Consider the following 16,389-nt stretch of genomic DNA (forward strand, 5'->3'; position numbering starts at 1 on the left):
TAAGTAATTAAGGTTTAAGGCTGGAAATTTTAGGTAAGCCATCTCACTATTTTTTTTTAGATTTAAGTAATTAGTTTACAATATGTGAAAGGGTGAATAATAATAATAATAATAATAATAATAATAATGATAATAATAATAATAATAATAATAATAATAATAGTAATAAAATATGAGAGAGACACACAAACATACACTTAGGGGGGTGGCTTCAGCTATGACGTCACCACACACACACACACACACACACACACACTGCAACAAAACACACACACACACACACACACACACACACACACACTAACACCACCACACACACACACACACACACACACACACACACACACACACACACACAACAATAATAATATCAATACTAGGACACTGCAGCAACAACATTCTCCTCCACCATTTCCCCTTCCTCCTTCCCACCCCTCTTACTTAACCCCCTTTTTTCCTCCTTCCCTCTCCCAATCTCCTCTCTCCCCCCCATACCCTCCTCTTCCCCTCCCTCTCTCTCTCCTTCCTTTCTCTACCTCCTCTCCCTCCCATCACCCTCCCACTCTCCCCCACCATATCTCCAGACCTGGATTTCCCCACCTGCCCCTCGAGAACTCTCCCAATTCTCCCGAAAGGATTCTCAACTGCTCATATGAGGAAGGAATTTACGAAAACGGATACATAATTGCCTGATGAAAGTAACTATCTTACAATATAAAAAAGTAGTTCTCTTTACAGGTCAAATCACCATCCAATTGTGTAATATATACTTCACTATCATGGCACAAGTCACTATCATGGCACAAGTCACTATCCCCTTCAATTAAGTACAGGGACCTGGATAACTTTAACACAAGACACGGTAATAAAAATAAAAAAAATGTCATTAATATTACACGGTGACTTTAACCGCACCTAAGATGAGTTTGGTTACAGTTACAGGAAATGAAGTACGAATGTCTGTGAGTCTTGGAAGTGTGAGCTAAGTGACGGTTTAGGGGATGTGTGTGTAGATGTGTAAGTCGATAAGTGATTTAGGTGTGTGTGTGTGTGTGTGTGTGTGTGTGTGTGTGTGTGTGTGTGAGAGAGAGAGAGAGAGAGACAGACTGAGATATACGAGCACAGAACCACAGACCCCCTCACGAAAAAGCAATTATCCATTTAACAGAAGCATTAAAATCTTACACCACATTTACACCACACAATAATGTATTTTAATCTAAATGCTATGAGAATTTTTCAAGGATATTATAACCGCGTAATCAACACTGAGGTTTAAAAAAAATAAAAAATAAAAATAAATAATGTTTCCTGAGCGACACGAGAACCACCACAACCAAGACACAATCAGTTTACAAGATAGAGATAAAAAACCGTAATTTAAACCTGGGGTATTTTCTAGTCTCTTCTCGGTCTAACTGTAAAATATATTAAAGAGTAAGACTGAACATTTTATAACTTAAAAAAATATAAATAAAAAATTGTCATGTGATTTTTGGGCCAAGTTAAATTTAAAATATTCTAGATGGGGTTATTAATAAGAATTTAAATATGTATATAAAATAGAAATAAATTTTACCTGTTTATGGTTTTTTCTTGGGTGAAGTTACATACTTTATGAATAGAATTGATAGGAATAATTTTTTCTCAGGTGAATAATGATTACTGTAACCACCACTACCCATGCTCCTGGTGAACTGTAGTTGTCAGTGATACCAAGAATACAGGAGAGACACATGTAACCATAATGACTGTACCAAATATCCATCTCCATCAACTTTCGTGGTAAACAACATGTCAGGATCTCCAAGGACAAGAATTCCAAAAAGGTTAAAAGAAAAAGGAAAAAAAAAAGAAATGAAAAAAAGTGACGCGAGACGACTTGACATTTAATACTTGTTTTTTATTCCCTTTACATGTTGTGGTCGTATGATTGAGTCTTAGGAGAAGATACACACACACACACACACACACACACACACATGTTAAGCTACCTGATATAAAACTCTTTTCTAAGCTGAATATTAAGACTGCCTAGGATGACCTGAGTTGCCACAGCAGATGTAAAGAAGGAGAAGAGCAGAAGGAAGGTGAGAGGAGAAGCAGGAGGGTGAGAGGAGAAGGAGGAAGGTGAGAAGAGCAGAAGGAAGGTGAGAGGAGCAGAAGGAAGATGAGAGAAGCAGAAGGAAGGTGAGAGGAGCAGAAGGAGGGTGAGAGGAGAAGGAGGAAGGTGAGAGGAGCAGAAGGAAGGTGAGAGGAGCAGAAGGAAGATGAGAGAAGCAGAAGGAAGGTGAGAGGAGCAGAAGGAAGGTGAGAGGAATAAACAGAGAGGTGTGAAGAGCGGATATAGAGAGAAAAAAAAATCAATGTTTTTTCTTAATTATACAACTAAAAAATAATGATCTTGGTAAAATTTATTGTTTTCTTATTATCTCAGAATAGAAAATAGAAATCTTGGCATTTATATTATCTGACTTAATGTGAGTACTTGGTATATTATTTTCTTTGTATTTGTGATTAATAAGTATCATTAATAAGTATTATCTTTCATTAAGTATATCTAAGGATTAAAATTTCTTTGTCGTTTATGTTAAGAATGTAAAGACTATAGCTAAAGCATATATATATAGAGAACATTTTGATGACTAAAGGAACAGAAACACTAGAATGAATTTAGAATACAATTAGATTTCACTGTTACTAAGAGGTAATATGATTTTAACTTCTTAACCTCAGTTTTTTTTTTACTCAGCAAATCTCCTGTAAATTGAATCGCGACATAATCCCCCCTCTCCTTATGAAAAACTGGCTTGGGCAGTGGACCTTACCAAAACACAATCTTGAAATATTAACAACATACTGAGCTGGGTCCTGCAAAACTCAGTGTATGTGGTATAGAATTTGATGAAGAGTTTTGTAATCTCCATGTAGCCATACCCAGTAAGTGTAAACCTTGACGATACTGATATATTAAGGAACACTAGGAGGATAGGTATCTCTCACATGGTTTCCTTTAATAATAATAGACATAACCATTTCTCATGTTATGTACGACAGATTGAGATAAAAAAAACTTCACCAAAATATACACTAAGAAGGTCGTATGAGGTCTATACTTAGGTACTTAAAACTGCTTTGATTATTAGTAAAAAAAAATAAATGCAAAAGCTGGTAAATATATTATATAAACCATCACACACTCGCAATAATAAGTCTATCCTAACTATCTCTTGGAACTGGTGATGTGGTAATTAATTAAAGTAATTTACCATAGCATAACATAGATTGAAACTCATATCAGTTTTTCTATAATTGACTTACGAAATAAATGTACACAGATATTTTTGTTTACATCTAACCAGACACAAGAATCCGTGAGAACAAGACACCATCACCACAACAGAGGATTGAACCATATGAACCTTCACATAAATACTGTAGGTGAATATGTTATCGTGGAGGTGTTGATGGCTAGTTAAGTAAAAACCTTATAGCTCCAACTGCGTCGAGGGATTTATGCTGGAGATTATACAGGAAAAAAAAAACCGTCCAGGTAGCAATGACTAATTCAAGAAATATGACTGATGCTTTCAGAGCCGTCGGTAAATACGTACCTTATGTGTTGAGAATTATAATAAGCACATTAACGAACATTGATCTCTTCGTCCCCTAAGAGATGGATTATGATTATGGATTATGATTATGAGTCTATGAAGGACGAGAGAAGAAAAAAATGAGACCCGTCACCTACTAACTGCAGGCCAAAAACGACTGTATTCGATCTTGTCCTTTATCGTCAGTGTATAGGCAAAGTGACACCGATGCTACCACCACCACCACTAGGCCCTCCACCACTACAACCACCATTATTACTAGGCTCTCCAACACCACCACCGCTTGGCCCTTCACCACCACCACTAGGCCCTATAACATCAAACTTTTAAGCTCAGCCGAAGCTCAGGGAACATGTCTTACTCTGGAGGTGTTTTTGTCACCCTTGTCATCCACGACACCCTCAGGAGTCTCACGTTCCTGCAGCCTCGAACTCATCTCCTCCACCATCACCACGTCATCGCCTACCACGACTTTTTATAGATTATATAATTATCCTTTCATTAATGTAAATAGATGAAATAAATGAATTAATAGAGTAAGTCCAGACACACACGCGCGTACGTGTACAGTATATATACAAACAAGTTTAGAGAGACGTATGTAGCACAGCACCATAAATTATTCCCTGTGGAGACATTAAACAATTTGCTTTTTAAATTACTTATTACAAGAGATGTACCGAAAAATTCCCTAAGAAATAATACAATCATCAGCCTCACAGTTATCTCAAGCAAAATATATGCAAAGGTGAGTTATTAATATCTCAAAAAACTTGATTGTTCAGCAGAAGACAGCCTCTTAGTGACACTAATTCCTTACTGAGATCAAATCTTATGTCCTGCATTATAGGCTTCACATCTATATTTATGAAGGGTTTCTTAAATCTGCTCAGTGTTCTGTCATCAGGTAGCCAAACCTCAGGTAGCCACACCACTGGTCGCCACACCTCAGGCAGCCACATCTCAGGTAGCCACACCTCAGGTAGCTTCTACAAAACAATATTCGAATCTGATAAAATTTCCAGTCCAAATCTCGCACTAAATCGAGGACTAATTCTCCACTTCAAGTCGGTTACAAAGGGATATTTAGTGACCCTCAGTAACAACCATCAAATATGCAAATTGGCCTAGGCCAGCTCTTTGCAACACACACACACACACACACACACACACACACACACACACACAAACACACACACACACTATATTATCTCACATACGGATACATATATCACGTCGCTAACTCTGAACTAAATGCCTTTCTTTGTATGACCCTGTGAAAGGAACTTACCTATTCAAATATGGGGGGTCATCAACAATCTCCGCTCCATAGAAAGGAGTTACCTAGGTAGGGAAAATAGTAGTGAGAAGTAAGCGTGGTAGTGTTGTTACTGACCAGCTGTTGGGTGGCGGGCGGTGGTCTCTCTCTCTCTCTCTCTCTCTCTCTCTCTCTCTCTCTCTCTCTCTCTCTCTCTCTCTCTCTCTCTCGACCCATCCATATGTTCTTCCTTCCCTTGTTGCCTCTGAGTGGCTGATGGGGGCACGACGGCGCATCTTTTGGTCGTCCGGTGGTAAGGTACAGTGTCTTTTTGAAGTACGGTACAGTGTTTCTTAGAAGTATGGTCGAGTGTTACTTAAATGAACAGTAGTGTTTTTCCTTAACTATAGTAACAATCTCCAAATTGTAAACACGATTAATGATATTTTGTTGCTGACGTCGAACCTCCCAACAGTTGTAATGGTCAGCTGTCACCTTCGAGTTACCTCTATGTCTGTCAGTCGTGGTGTCTTCTGTTTTGAATCGAATGTCAGCATCAGCATCGGGTTACATTCTCCTGTGCCAAGGCTGACACCTGAGTTATCTTTTTCTCCTCTATGGTACACGGTACATCCGAGTATCCCCCTTTACCCCCTATGGTACACGGTGTATCTCAGTATCCACACTCTCCATGATGTAAGACGGTACACCATTTTAGCACCTACCACTACCGACCATCAAGGAAAAGTACATATCACTTGCTCTCATCTGCCCACGGGTGCACGGGGAACCTGAGCAAGCATCCCACCCCATCACCCAGGCCCGGTGCAGGGTAGCCTACTTCCCTGCGACAGGCCCCAGGTGCAGGACCCCAGCGTGGGAACTCCGTGTAGGGGAGGACGCAGGGGGACACAAGGGTTAAATAAGATCCGCTCTGGAGGAAGAGGGGGCGAGTGGCAGCCGACGGGACCCAACGGGTTGAATTGAGCCTCGCCTGTGTCCCCTTCTCCACACTACCTCCATGACGAGGCATGTCTTAAGGTAAATTACTACCGCCCGCGTGACAAGTTTATTCAATTTATTCACTGTATACGCTGGTCGGCGGAGGAAGATGGATGTCCAGTGGCATCAACTGGTGGGCCTGAGTCCAGCGATGGTGTCTGGATGAATAGCTGGATGATGACTTATGGTGAAGGTGTCCGGACGCGCTTATAGACATTCTTAATTGATCTGGTACGCGATGCTCTCACGCTCACGTTAATGTTGGATAGTTCGCCGTCCCTCCAACTATGAGTGAAGAGCTCTTAGCTGCGAGTTACCTGGCTGCACAGTAACTCTCAAGACACACACACTGTTGAAAAACTTATCAAAATAAAGGAAACTAAAGCCACTGAAAGACCGTTACTTGTCCTTTCACTGCTCGGTGTGATCATCTCCGCCTTGTTTACCTGGAGATAAATGTCTCACCCGTCATTCATATATCACCCATTCATAACCAGGCCACTCTAGCTAAATATTACAAAACAAAGAAGAACGAAACTATAACAAATAAACAGAGTAAAATATCAACCAAATCAAAACTAATAATAATATTTTCATCACACACGTTTTAAATTTCAGAGTAGAAAATCTTGAAATTCAAACACAATAGAGAGATATTATAGTCAGTTCTTGAGACCCTTGAAAAAAAGACCTTACGTAAAATCCCACACAGCTGTCAGAAGTAGCGATCAGATAATAAATGACACTGCTGCCAACATCGTCCGACACCACCACACCGCTCCTCTCTGATCTATTGTGAATATCACTCCTATTAGCGATATTATTAACAGTACTACTATTAACCTATACCATCATTACCAATGTTATTATTTCCCCCAGACTATCATTACCACGACTATTATAAACAACCATAACCACTGTAATTACTCCACAACTACCACTACTCACTCGGATAACCCCCATCACTATTCTTTAAGTCAATTGCGGTGTACCACAAGATGTGTTCCTGAGTCTCATATAATTTGTTATCATAGTAGCCATAACAAACTTAACAATATTTCTTCATAAAGGTCTTAAATTCTCAAAAGACCCAAAGTGATCTTTTTTCTTCACTGTTGTTGACTGAATTGCATAAAACTTGCTTTAATAGGCTAGAGTCTTTGATTATATCTTTCACAAACTCATAATTTCTATAATGAACGATAACTATTAAACTCAAGACTAGAATACGGACTACAGAGTATCAATATGTAGGACTGAAACCTCTCGACAAAAACACAAAAGCACATGTGTGTGTACAGTATAATAACAAATATTTAGCATTATGTCCTAAGAATTGATTTACCATGAGAGCTGCAAAACTTCTCAAATAAATAAGAGAAAGTGTTTCCAGATCATCAGCTGTATAGTTCCTCTTTCCTAAAACAAAACTATATCATCAACACATATCACCATACTCAAAACACTGTAATAGTACTACAGCAGCTCAACACCATCGTCACTATACCGCAAGAAACATAAAACCATCAATCACCTTAGATCACAATAGTAAACACCATCATTTAGCACACAATTACTGCTTGCAACATCTTCACTATCATTGTTACTGCCATCTTAAGCTCACTATCAAGGTGTTCTATAAGTAACATAACCTATAGAACAGAATAACCTATGTGTTTATCGATGAAAATGTTCTTTGTTCACCTGTAATCATTGTTCTTGTTTATTGTTATCCATGAAATAAAAAAATAATATTATAAATTGCTTAATATTCTTAATTCAATGACATTAATGAATATATGGGTAATGCTATACTATGGGCGGCCTTACTTACTAAACAACCTGTACAACCACCATCACAATCACCTTACACCGCCATATCAACTACAGCCTCTTGCTGTTGTTGTTGTTGCTATAATCATCACCATTTCTGATAACAAAAAGGCAACCACAACCAAATCCATTATTACTTCTACAACTATCACCACTACTACCGCCATCACCACCAGCAGCATCACCACCACCACCACCACCACCACAAGACGACCTGGTCTATTCCAGGAAAACAATGCTCCGTGTGGGTGCCATTGTTTCTGGTGCTTACATACAACTGTTGGACAGTTACCGAGGCTTGCTGGTGATACTGGGTGAGAGGAGAGAGGGGGGAGAGGTGGGGCATGGAGGAAGTAAGTGAAAGAGACAGCAGGGTAGAAGATTGACAAAACGAGGATGAGAAAGAAAGGGTTGTGGAAGACAGAGGAGCATCATACAATATCTGTGACCATCGACGATGACGGCACACTCCCGCTAAGAACCATTTCTTCTGAGGTCTTGTGAGGCTTGTGTGGTCAGATGTCGGGACACTGGGTGACTAAATTGGGTGGGGAGGAGGTAGGAGGCTCATAGTGGACAGGTCTAAGGGAGCGTTACGTTAGGAAGGGGGTAAGGTAGGTGTACAGCGGGGGGGAGGTGTACAGCAAGGGGGAGGGGTCGGGTAGGTCTGGTGGGGGATTATGTTAGAAGAGGTGTGAAGCAGAGGTAGTTAAGACAAGGTGCAGGTGTGTGGGGGAGCATTACGTTGTAAGAGAGGTGAAGGCATGGTATAAATACAAGGCCTGGGGGAGTATTACTTTGGGAAGGGGTGAGGCACTGGCAGGCCTGGGGGAACAATACTTTATTCTAGGAGGGGCGAGGATGAGATGTAAAGCCAAAGAAAATGAATTTACGTTTGTTCAGAAGGGACGTAATGTTTAGCAAGAGGTGGTGTATGAACTAGTTCAGAAACAGGTAATACATAAAAAAATGAAAGAAAGAAACTCCGACATTTAAATACATAATACAAAAAATGTGAGGGAGAGAGAAGGCAGGTGGAGGAAGGTAGAGACAGCTCACGTGTAGAAGCATGCGTGGCGTACCCTTGAGAATGTCACTGAAGATCTCAGGGTGGTGGGCAGTGGACGTCACCAAGACAGTGACACTGCCCCCACGTTAACACACACACACACACACACACACACACACACATATAAGGATATAACAGTATATTCCATCACATGAGTGTACATAGCATATAATGTGGGATATTAACGACATTACATCGTACTGTAAGCTTCCGCTCGACACCAATAGTAGCTGACGTTCGTTTACTAAAAATACGTGTAGTAGTGCGTTGGCAGCAGGCGTGTGTTGACCTCCTGTGACCATTATCAGCGACCGTCACCGTGCTTGACCCGCTCCTCGTGGCACACAGGTGAAAAAACAAACAAAACAAAGGCCGAAAAAACTGCTGTCTCTACGTGTGTTGAGACCTTTGTGACCCAAGAGACGCACTGTCCAGGTCAGAGCCAGTGTCCTCTCTCTACTGACGGAGACGGCAGGTGAATACCTGGCTAATATAATCCCCGAGTCGGGGTCCACGCCCTGGCTGCCTTGGCCACTCATCCACGGCCATTGTACCCGCAGCCTCAACCTTCCTACACTCACCACCACACACAATTGCATCCCTGTAATTCATATTATTTTATTATTTAACTCTGGCGTCTGATGTTCCGGTAAACTAAAGTTAAGAAGCAAATAATCCGAGTCAACGGACAATGTCATCTTTCTACCTGTGCAGCAGCAGCAGCAGCAGCAATAACCTCCCTGCTGTATACAGCTGCATATATATTAGTGGCAATAACAAGGAGGAGGTTCCAGGTGGTGAAAAAAACAAGACAGTAAACTTGAAACGTGTCCACGAGGTCTACCTGCCTCAGCCTCACCCAACATGACTGACCTACATATTGTACAGCCTCTCTAACCAAGTTGTTATGGTACGATAACAACTGAACCTATGATTGCTTCACATACCTGGTTGTGCTCATAAAGTACTACCATTATCAATATCTTCCGTCCAGTTCAGCTGGCAGAGCTGGTAACATTTGTATTAAGAGAAAAAATAAAGCAAAGAATCGGTACATGAGGATATAACGTAAACAAAATCACTGCTGATGATAGTTCTAAAACACTTCATCTTAGCTGAGTCACAGGAAGCGGACAGGACATTAGGAGGACAGTGAAGGACAATATAGCACAATAAATTTTAGCCATCCTGGTGTGAACATGGCGCGTATACATACAGCCAAGGTTACCACTACTGTCATCTCGGCCATAGTGTTGGGGCCATAACGCACGTATACCAATAGCTAGGTTTATACCCTATCCCAGCCATATTAGTAAGACATAATGGCCTGCAACGCTGTACTCTATACGTTTCCAAGTACTGTAATAACCAGACGAAGATTTTTTTTGTTTTACTATTTATTCACCCAAGTCTCTGTCTTCTGATATAACTAGCAGGTGAAATTCGAGTATAAGGAATTTGGTTTTTTTATCATTGTTTATAGATGTATTGAATAGGTTATTATAGTACAGGAGCCTTTATGTAGCCAAAATTACCTCTATTTATCAATAAATTACCTGTAATATACATCAATAACACATCAGTTATTAAACTACCATACCTGAACTTTTTTTTTCTCTTGTAAGCAACAGTTTCTCTTTATTACAACTATTATACATATATTACACACACATTAATTTACCTGTGCCCTTCATCAACGTACATTCTTAGTTAACAGCCCAATTTACCTGTATTTTCTCCATATACCTGTATTTTTCACTAATTTACCTGTATTTTCAAGAGTATACCTGTATTTTTCACCAATTAACCTGAATTTTCACCAATTTACATGTATTTTCACGAGTATACTTGTACATGTATTAATCACCAATTTACCTGTATATAACAACTCTCATAGAATACACTCAAAAACGTGCACAGAGAAGTTCCCCTCCCCTTCTTCCTCAGAGTTCCTCCCCACGTCTTCTTTCTCCTTCCCACTTCCCCCAAGTCCTCACATCACTACTCTTTCAACACCTCTCCCCCTCTCCCCTGTAATACCTCTTCCTCTCTCACTTCCAACACCTCCTCCCATCCATCACCCCTTCCCCTCTCCAACGTCTCTCCAACTCCTCTTCCCCTCTCCCCTCCAACACCTCTTCCCCTCTCCCCTCCAACGCCTCTTCCCCTCTCCCCTCCAACACCTCTTCCCCTCTTCCCTGCTTCACTCACCCTCTTAATCCCGGATAATTGTGGAATTTACTCAATATATGGACGCCACTTCACATAAATTGCTGCCTATGATTTGTTGTGTTCGTCCTTGTCCTTAGTTCTTTCTCTCCTTCTCTACTTCTCTCTTCTACCTCCTATATTTAGTTGTGTGTATCATTAATTCTTCTTCTTCTTTGAATATCTAAACTTCCCACTCCTAGCCTGTCCCCTTCTCCCCATAATATAACCCCCCACCATCACCCCTCTCCTCTCCAAGCTAAACCCTCTCATGTGTTCTCTCCCTCTCCAGTCTACCCGTCTCACTTGTTCTCTCCCTCTACAGTCTACCCCTCTCACTTGTCCTCTCCCTCTCCAAGTTAACTCCTCTTACTTGTCCTCTCCCTCGTCAGTCTATCCCCCCCTCACTTTCCCTTTCTCTTTCTCCTCCTGCCTCCTAATCTTTCCTCCTTCTTCTCATCCTCATTCATTTACTTTCCCTCCCTATCCACGAAAATATTTCCTCCTCCTTCGTACTCACTCTTGCAGGCAGCTCCCGGTGTCGTCGTGGGCTGGAGGGGGAGGCACCTGTACGCTCTGGTGCAACTAACTGGACGACCTCCGGCTTGGCACCAGCTCTATTGTTTATCATAGCAAGTGACGTGCAGTCCCTCGGCTCTCCCTCCTTTCCTACCTCCCTCCTTCTCTACAGTGAAGGAATATTAACCTCCCTCATAACTGGGTTAAAATACGTGACCTAAAAACTACACGGATATAGATCTTGAAGAATATAAAGTTATTCAATATTTTTAATTATTGGTGAAAATACGTGACACAGCAGATACAAACCTTGGAACATATCATTTAACCTCGAATTGGTGTAAAAAAACCCAATTATTTCATACGTAACAAATAATATAAAAAACATCAATTTATGTCAACGCTTTTAATTAGGAGAAAATGTTTTGCTTCACATATACAAACTTTCAAGACACACGATGGGTAGAAGAAACAGACAAGGAAAAGCATTAGACTTAAGAGACTCCTAGCACCGGTAACGCACCTTCAGCTCCTGGGTATAAGATGGTTATGACAGTCATGATAAAAAATGACATTATAGAATCAAATGCTCAGGTGTTATGTACAGATGATCCATTATTGAGCTGAGGGAAAGCTTACCCGCTGACTGACTGACTGACGACAGAGGGAGAGAGAGAGAGTAAACACGGTGGCAGGGCGTCCCATGGCAGGGATCGCCTCCCCTCGCTACCCTGTGAGGGTCTTTTTGTGCCTCAGGGTCGGGACGTCTTTTAGGGCCACCAGGGGGCCTCACCTGCATTGTTGTGGTGTTAATGGTGAGCGAAGGGTTGGCGCAGCGGGGCAGAGGGTGGCCACAGCCAGGGCACGGTGAGGGGGACGTGGCCACACCCTCGCCACACTATAGCCACATTAACCCTCGCCTACCATCACTAGCTCCGCGGGGCACTGGCCGAGGGGAAACAATATTTAGGGCGACAATGGGCGTGAATGTCTGCGCTACGGGAGTCTGATGTGACTATTACGGGCGTCGAGCGCCCCCGCGGCCCGCCAAAAAAGGGGGCAATTAATGTTGAAGAGCGGCCGACCACGTCACAAATTGCTTTGAATACAGTAACTGGTGCGCTGCAAGATGCTGTTCAATGGGAGTGCAGCCTTTTGTTCAGTAAACTAATAACCTTAAGAGGACTCACGCCGAGACGTTTTGTGCTAAACGACACTGGAAGGAGCCCATACAGTTCCCTGAGAAGCTGGAGTTGCAAGCTTTCACACCTCGCAGGTGGAAGGCCCCGAGGCCCCTGGGAACATCCCGGAGGCTGTAACTTGATGGGCGGACCCAGCCATCTTATGCTCCTTAGTTTACGGTCAGTCTTATAACACACCATTTTGTCGAGGTTCCACCATCATCAACAGTACGTATCTCGAGCACTTATTCAGGTTTTGTGCATCACTCCACTATAATCACTTTTACAACAGCCCCCAAACTCCAGGTTATTGCCTAAATAATTTCCATGAGAATGGTTCTACGGCGTCATAAATATTCATCAGGCCAAGTCTCCCTGCAACATCTACCTGCCAGGCCAAGGCAGGAGGAACGCACCCTTAAACCCATCACTCTTCACCCTTCAGGTAATCGCGTCCTTTTCGTCTCGAGTTATCGACTGCCTTAGATTGTAACCTGACGTCTGTGAAGGCTCCAGGGCTGTCAGTCTCCAGACGAGGCCGAGGCCGAGATCTTAGCGGGACTGCTAGATCTGAGGAGCGGCAGAGAGGGTTGCATGCGTGACAAACAATTACTCTATTCAATTATATGGTAATGTCAGCCCCACGACGACCTTGGGGAGCTGAGGCCCAGCCTGCTGTTGTTCACCTCACACGTACACTCCGTCGCGCAGGTCTTCTTAACGTGGCTCACATTCTCACCACACGTAGGTACAAATAATTGAATATATATATACAATAATAAGATAAGATTGTATTTCTATCAACAACGTCTCTCTGCTAAAGAATCTACGCAGTGTGGGAAGCAACACGGCAAAGGAAGGGGGAAGTAAGAGGGGAAGGAGGGGAGGGAGGGTCACCGCGCCATGTTGCAAGGCCTACTGTTCTCTGAACGATGATTTGTGGAGCTTCCCTCACCGTCCCTCTTCCTCCCCCTAGAACCTCTTTTACAGGATAATAGCGTGGGCATCCCGAAGGTGGAGTTCATTCCTCTCACACCCTTCCCGCTGGCACCCCGACCATCACCACAGCTACAGGCGCTGCCCACCTCTATACGGCCCAAGGAAATAAAACTGAGCATTAGAAAAAGGAGTCAGGTGTATGCTGGTCAGATTGATTACAGAGCGAAGCGAAATGACACAGCCATTAATTACTGGGAAATAATGAGAAGAGCCTCGGTATGGTCGGCCAATTATCGGGTTATTTGGTTCTGTCAAAAATGAGATAGGAAACAAAAGAAGAACGCGGTGGTAAAAAATGTGTATCCTCCGTGATCATGAGCACTCTAATCTATCCTGTTTACACCTCGTGTGTGTGTGTGTGTGTGTGTGTGTGTGTGAGCTGGGGAAAACACGCACACAGACTCCCTGGACCTGTGTCGCGATACAAAGAATAAAAAAAAACAGAAATTGCTAATAACAGAGAGACACCACCAGTATCTCACAGCTCAAAGACTCAGAACTAACAAAGCCGTGAAAAACCAGCATATGGGAGCCGTGCAACTGGCAATGATGAGGTGTTCGTGCAGAGGAGCGGGGAGGTGATTGGCAGCTTCTCAAGGGGGAGGGAAGGGGAGAGAGGAGGGAGTAGGAGGAGGAGAGGGGGGGCAGCAGAAGAGGGGAGGGGGAGTGGGGGAGAGGAGAGGAGAGGAGAGGAGGGGCAGGAGAGGAAGGAGGAGGGGAGGACTTCCACGCTCCCACACTCCTCCCACAATGCCTCACAGTTTTTATAAGTATTAAGTTTCACTCACATGTCTCACTTATACTTCGTGTTTGTGGTATGAATTTTTATAAGTAGTACTAAGTTTCACTCTGTTATACTTGTTGCTTGTGGTGGTGGTTATAGTTTCAGGAAATAAATCCCACTTTACGGTTTCAATTCTTTATGATGTTAGTGTATGTTTCCAGTAGGCTTATAGCTATTCTTGATGAGATAACTATTAAATATTTACTTAGATTCTCACTTGAATATCTTGTCACATAATGTTGTCTTTGCTCTTATTTTTACACCCAATACCTTACCATCCAGAACGACGTACTGCCCGACCATCCAGAACTACGTTATTGCCCGACCATCCAGAACTACGTATTGCCCGACCATCCAGAACTACGTATTGCCCGACCATCCAGAACGACGTATGGTACAACCCTCCACCAAACTCCTGCCTAAAATCAAAGCACATTCAAGAGACCTATTATTCTTCTCTACACATTAAATGATCGTATAATGAATGAGAGAGCTGGGCTAACAGGCAGGTATACACACTTGAGGGACGGGACACCATTAGACAGGACATAACCGCAGTGCTAATTGTCAACCTGCACAAGATACTCCCCACAAAAAAATTTACTTATAACAAAAACTAAGGTTTAAGAAATGGTATGTGAAGGATGAGGAAGGAGTAGGGGGCTGGGGGAATTGTTGGAGAGGGAAGAGGAGGAGAGGTGTTGGAGAGGGAGGAAGAGGAGGGGGGGTTGGAGAGGGAGGAAGAGGAGGGGGTGTTGGAGAGAGTTGTTGGTGAGGGAAGAAGAGGAGGAAAGTTGTTGGAGAGGAAGAGGAGGATTGTTATTGGAGAGGGAAGAGGAGAGTTGTTGGAGAGGGAAGAGAGGGAAGTTGTTGGAGAGGGAAGAGGAGGATTGTTGTTGGAGAGGGAGGACGGGGGGAGTTATTGGAGAGGGGGGAGGAGGAGAAGGTAGGTTACCTCAGTGTCAATTAGCCAGCCATTAGTTATTAAAAACGGCAACACTGACTATGGCACCATTAGCTGGCACCATGAGCTATAACAGTCATGGCACCATTAGTTAAGATACCATTAGTTATGACACAATTATATCACCACTAGTTATGATGTAGTTAATTATAATACTATCCGTGGTCTCGGGGGTGAGGAAGGAGGATGGTCGCTGTGTCGTGCTGGTTAAGTGTGTGTGTGTGTGTGTGTGTGTGTGTGTGTGTGTGTGTGTGTGTGTGTGTGTGTGTACCAACTAATTAGTGATCGTTGTAATAAATATTTCATTACCTCCCTTCTCCTTTTTTAAGATTTGAATTTATCTTAACCTAAATCTCTTAATGTTGTCAGCGTCTTGTAGGTCATCATAAGATCTCGTCTCTCTCCCCTCCACATTTTTATAGGTAAGTAATTGCCGTATGATCAACCAGCCATCAGCGGTTCGCCAGGTCGGTCACGCTGTATAGTTGTTGTGTATCCAGTTTGTTGTGTCTTTAAAAAGGGATTTCATAACCTGTGTGTGTTTTTGCGTTTAATTGTGAGTTTTCTGTTTGTGTTAATTGTGTGTACTTGCTTACAGGCTTGTGTATCTTCAAGTTTGTGTACGTGTGTGCGTTCTCGTGTGTGTGTGTGTGTGTGTGTGTACTTTCATGCACACTTGTGGTAGGAAGTATCCGCCCGGTGTGCACCAGACCTCGGACACCACCTCAAAAACCAATCTAATTATTTATTTTTCCACTTATGGTTTTTTGTTTCGTGTTTTTATCCCGGGTTAACACGGGGTGTTTATTCACCTGGGTGAACATCACCACTTTTTAACAATCCAGTAAAGACAAAAAATGAAACCACAGAGATATTAGTGCAGCAGTTCTTGAATAAACCAAGGACTTGAGATAATTTGATGATTTGGTGAACAGGAGAACTAGAGATGAAACATAAG

The sequence above is a fragment of the Homarus americanus genome, unplaced genomic scaffold (genome assembly GCF_018991925.1).
Source record: "Homarus americanus isolate GMGI-L3 unplaced genomic scaffold, GMGI_Hamer_2.0 scaffold13495, whole genome shotgun sequence".
NCBI classification, from domain to species: domain Eukaryota; kingdom Metazoa; phylum Arthropoda; class Malacostraca; order Decapoda; family Nephropidae; genus Homarus; species Homarus americanus.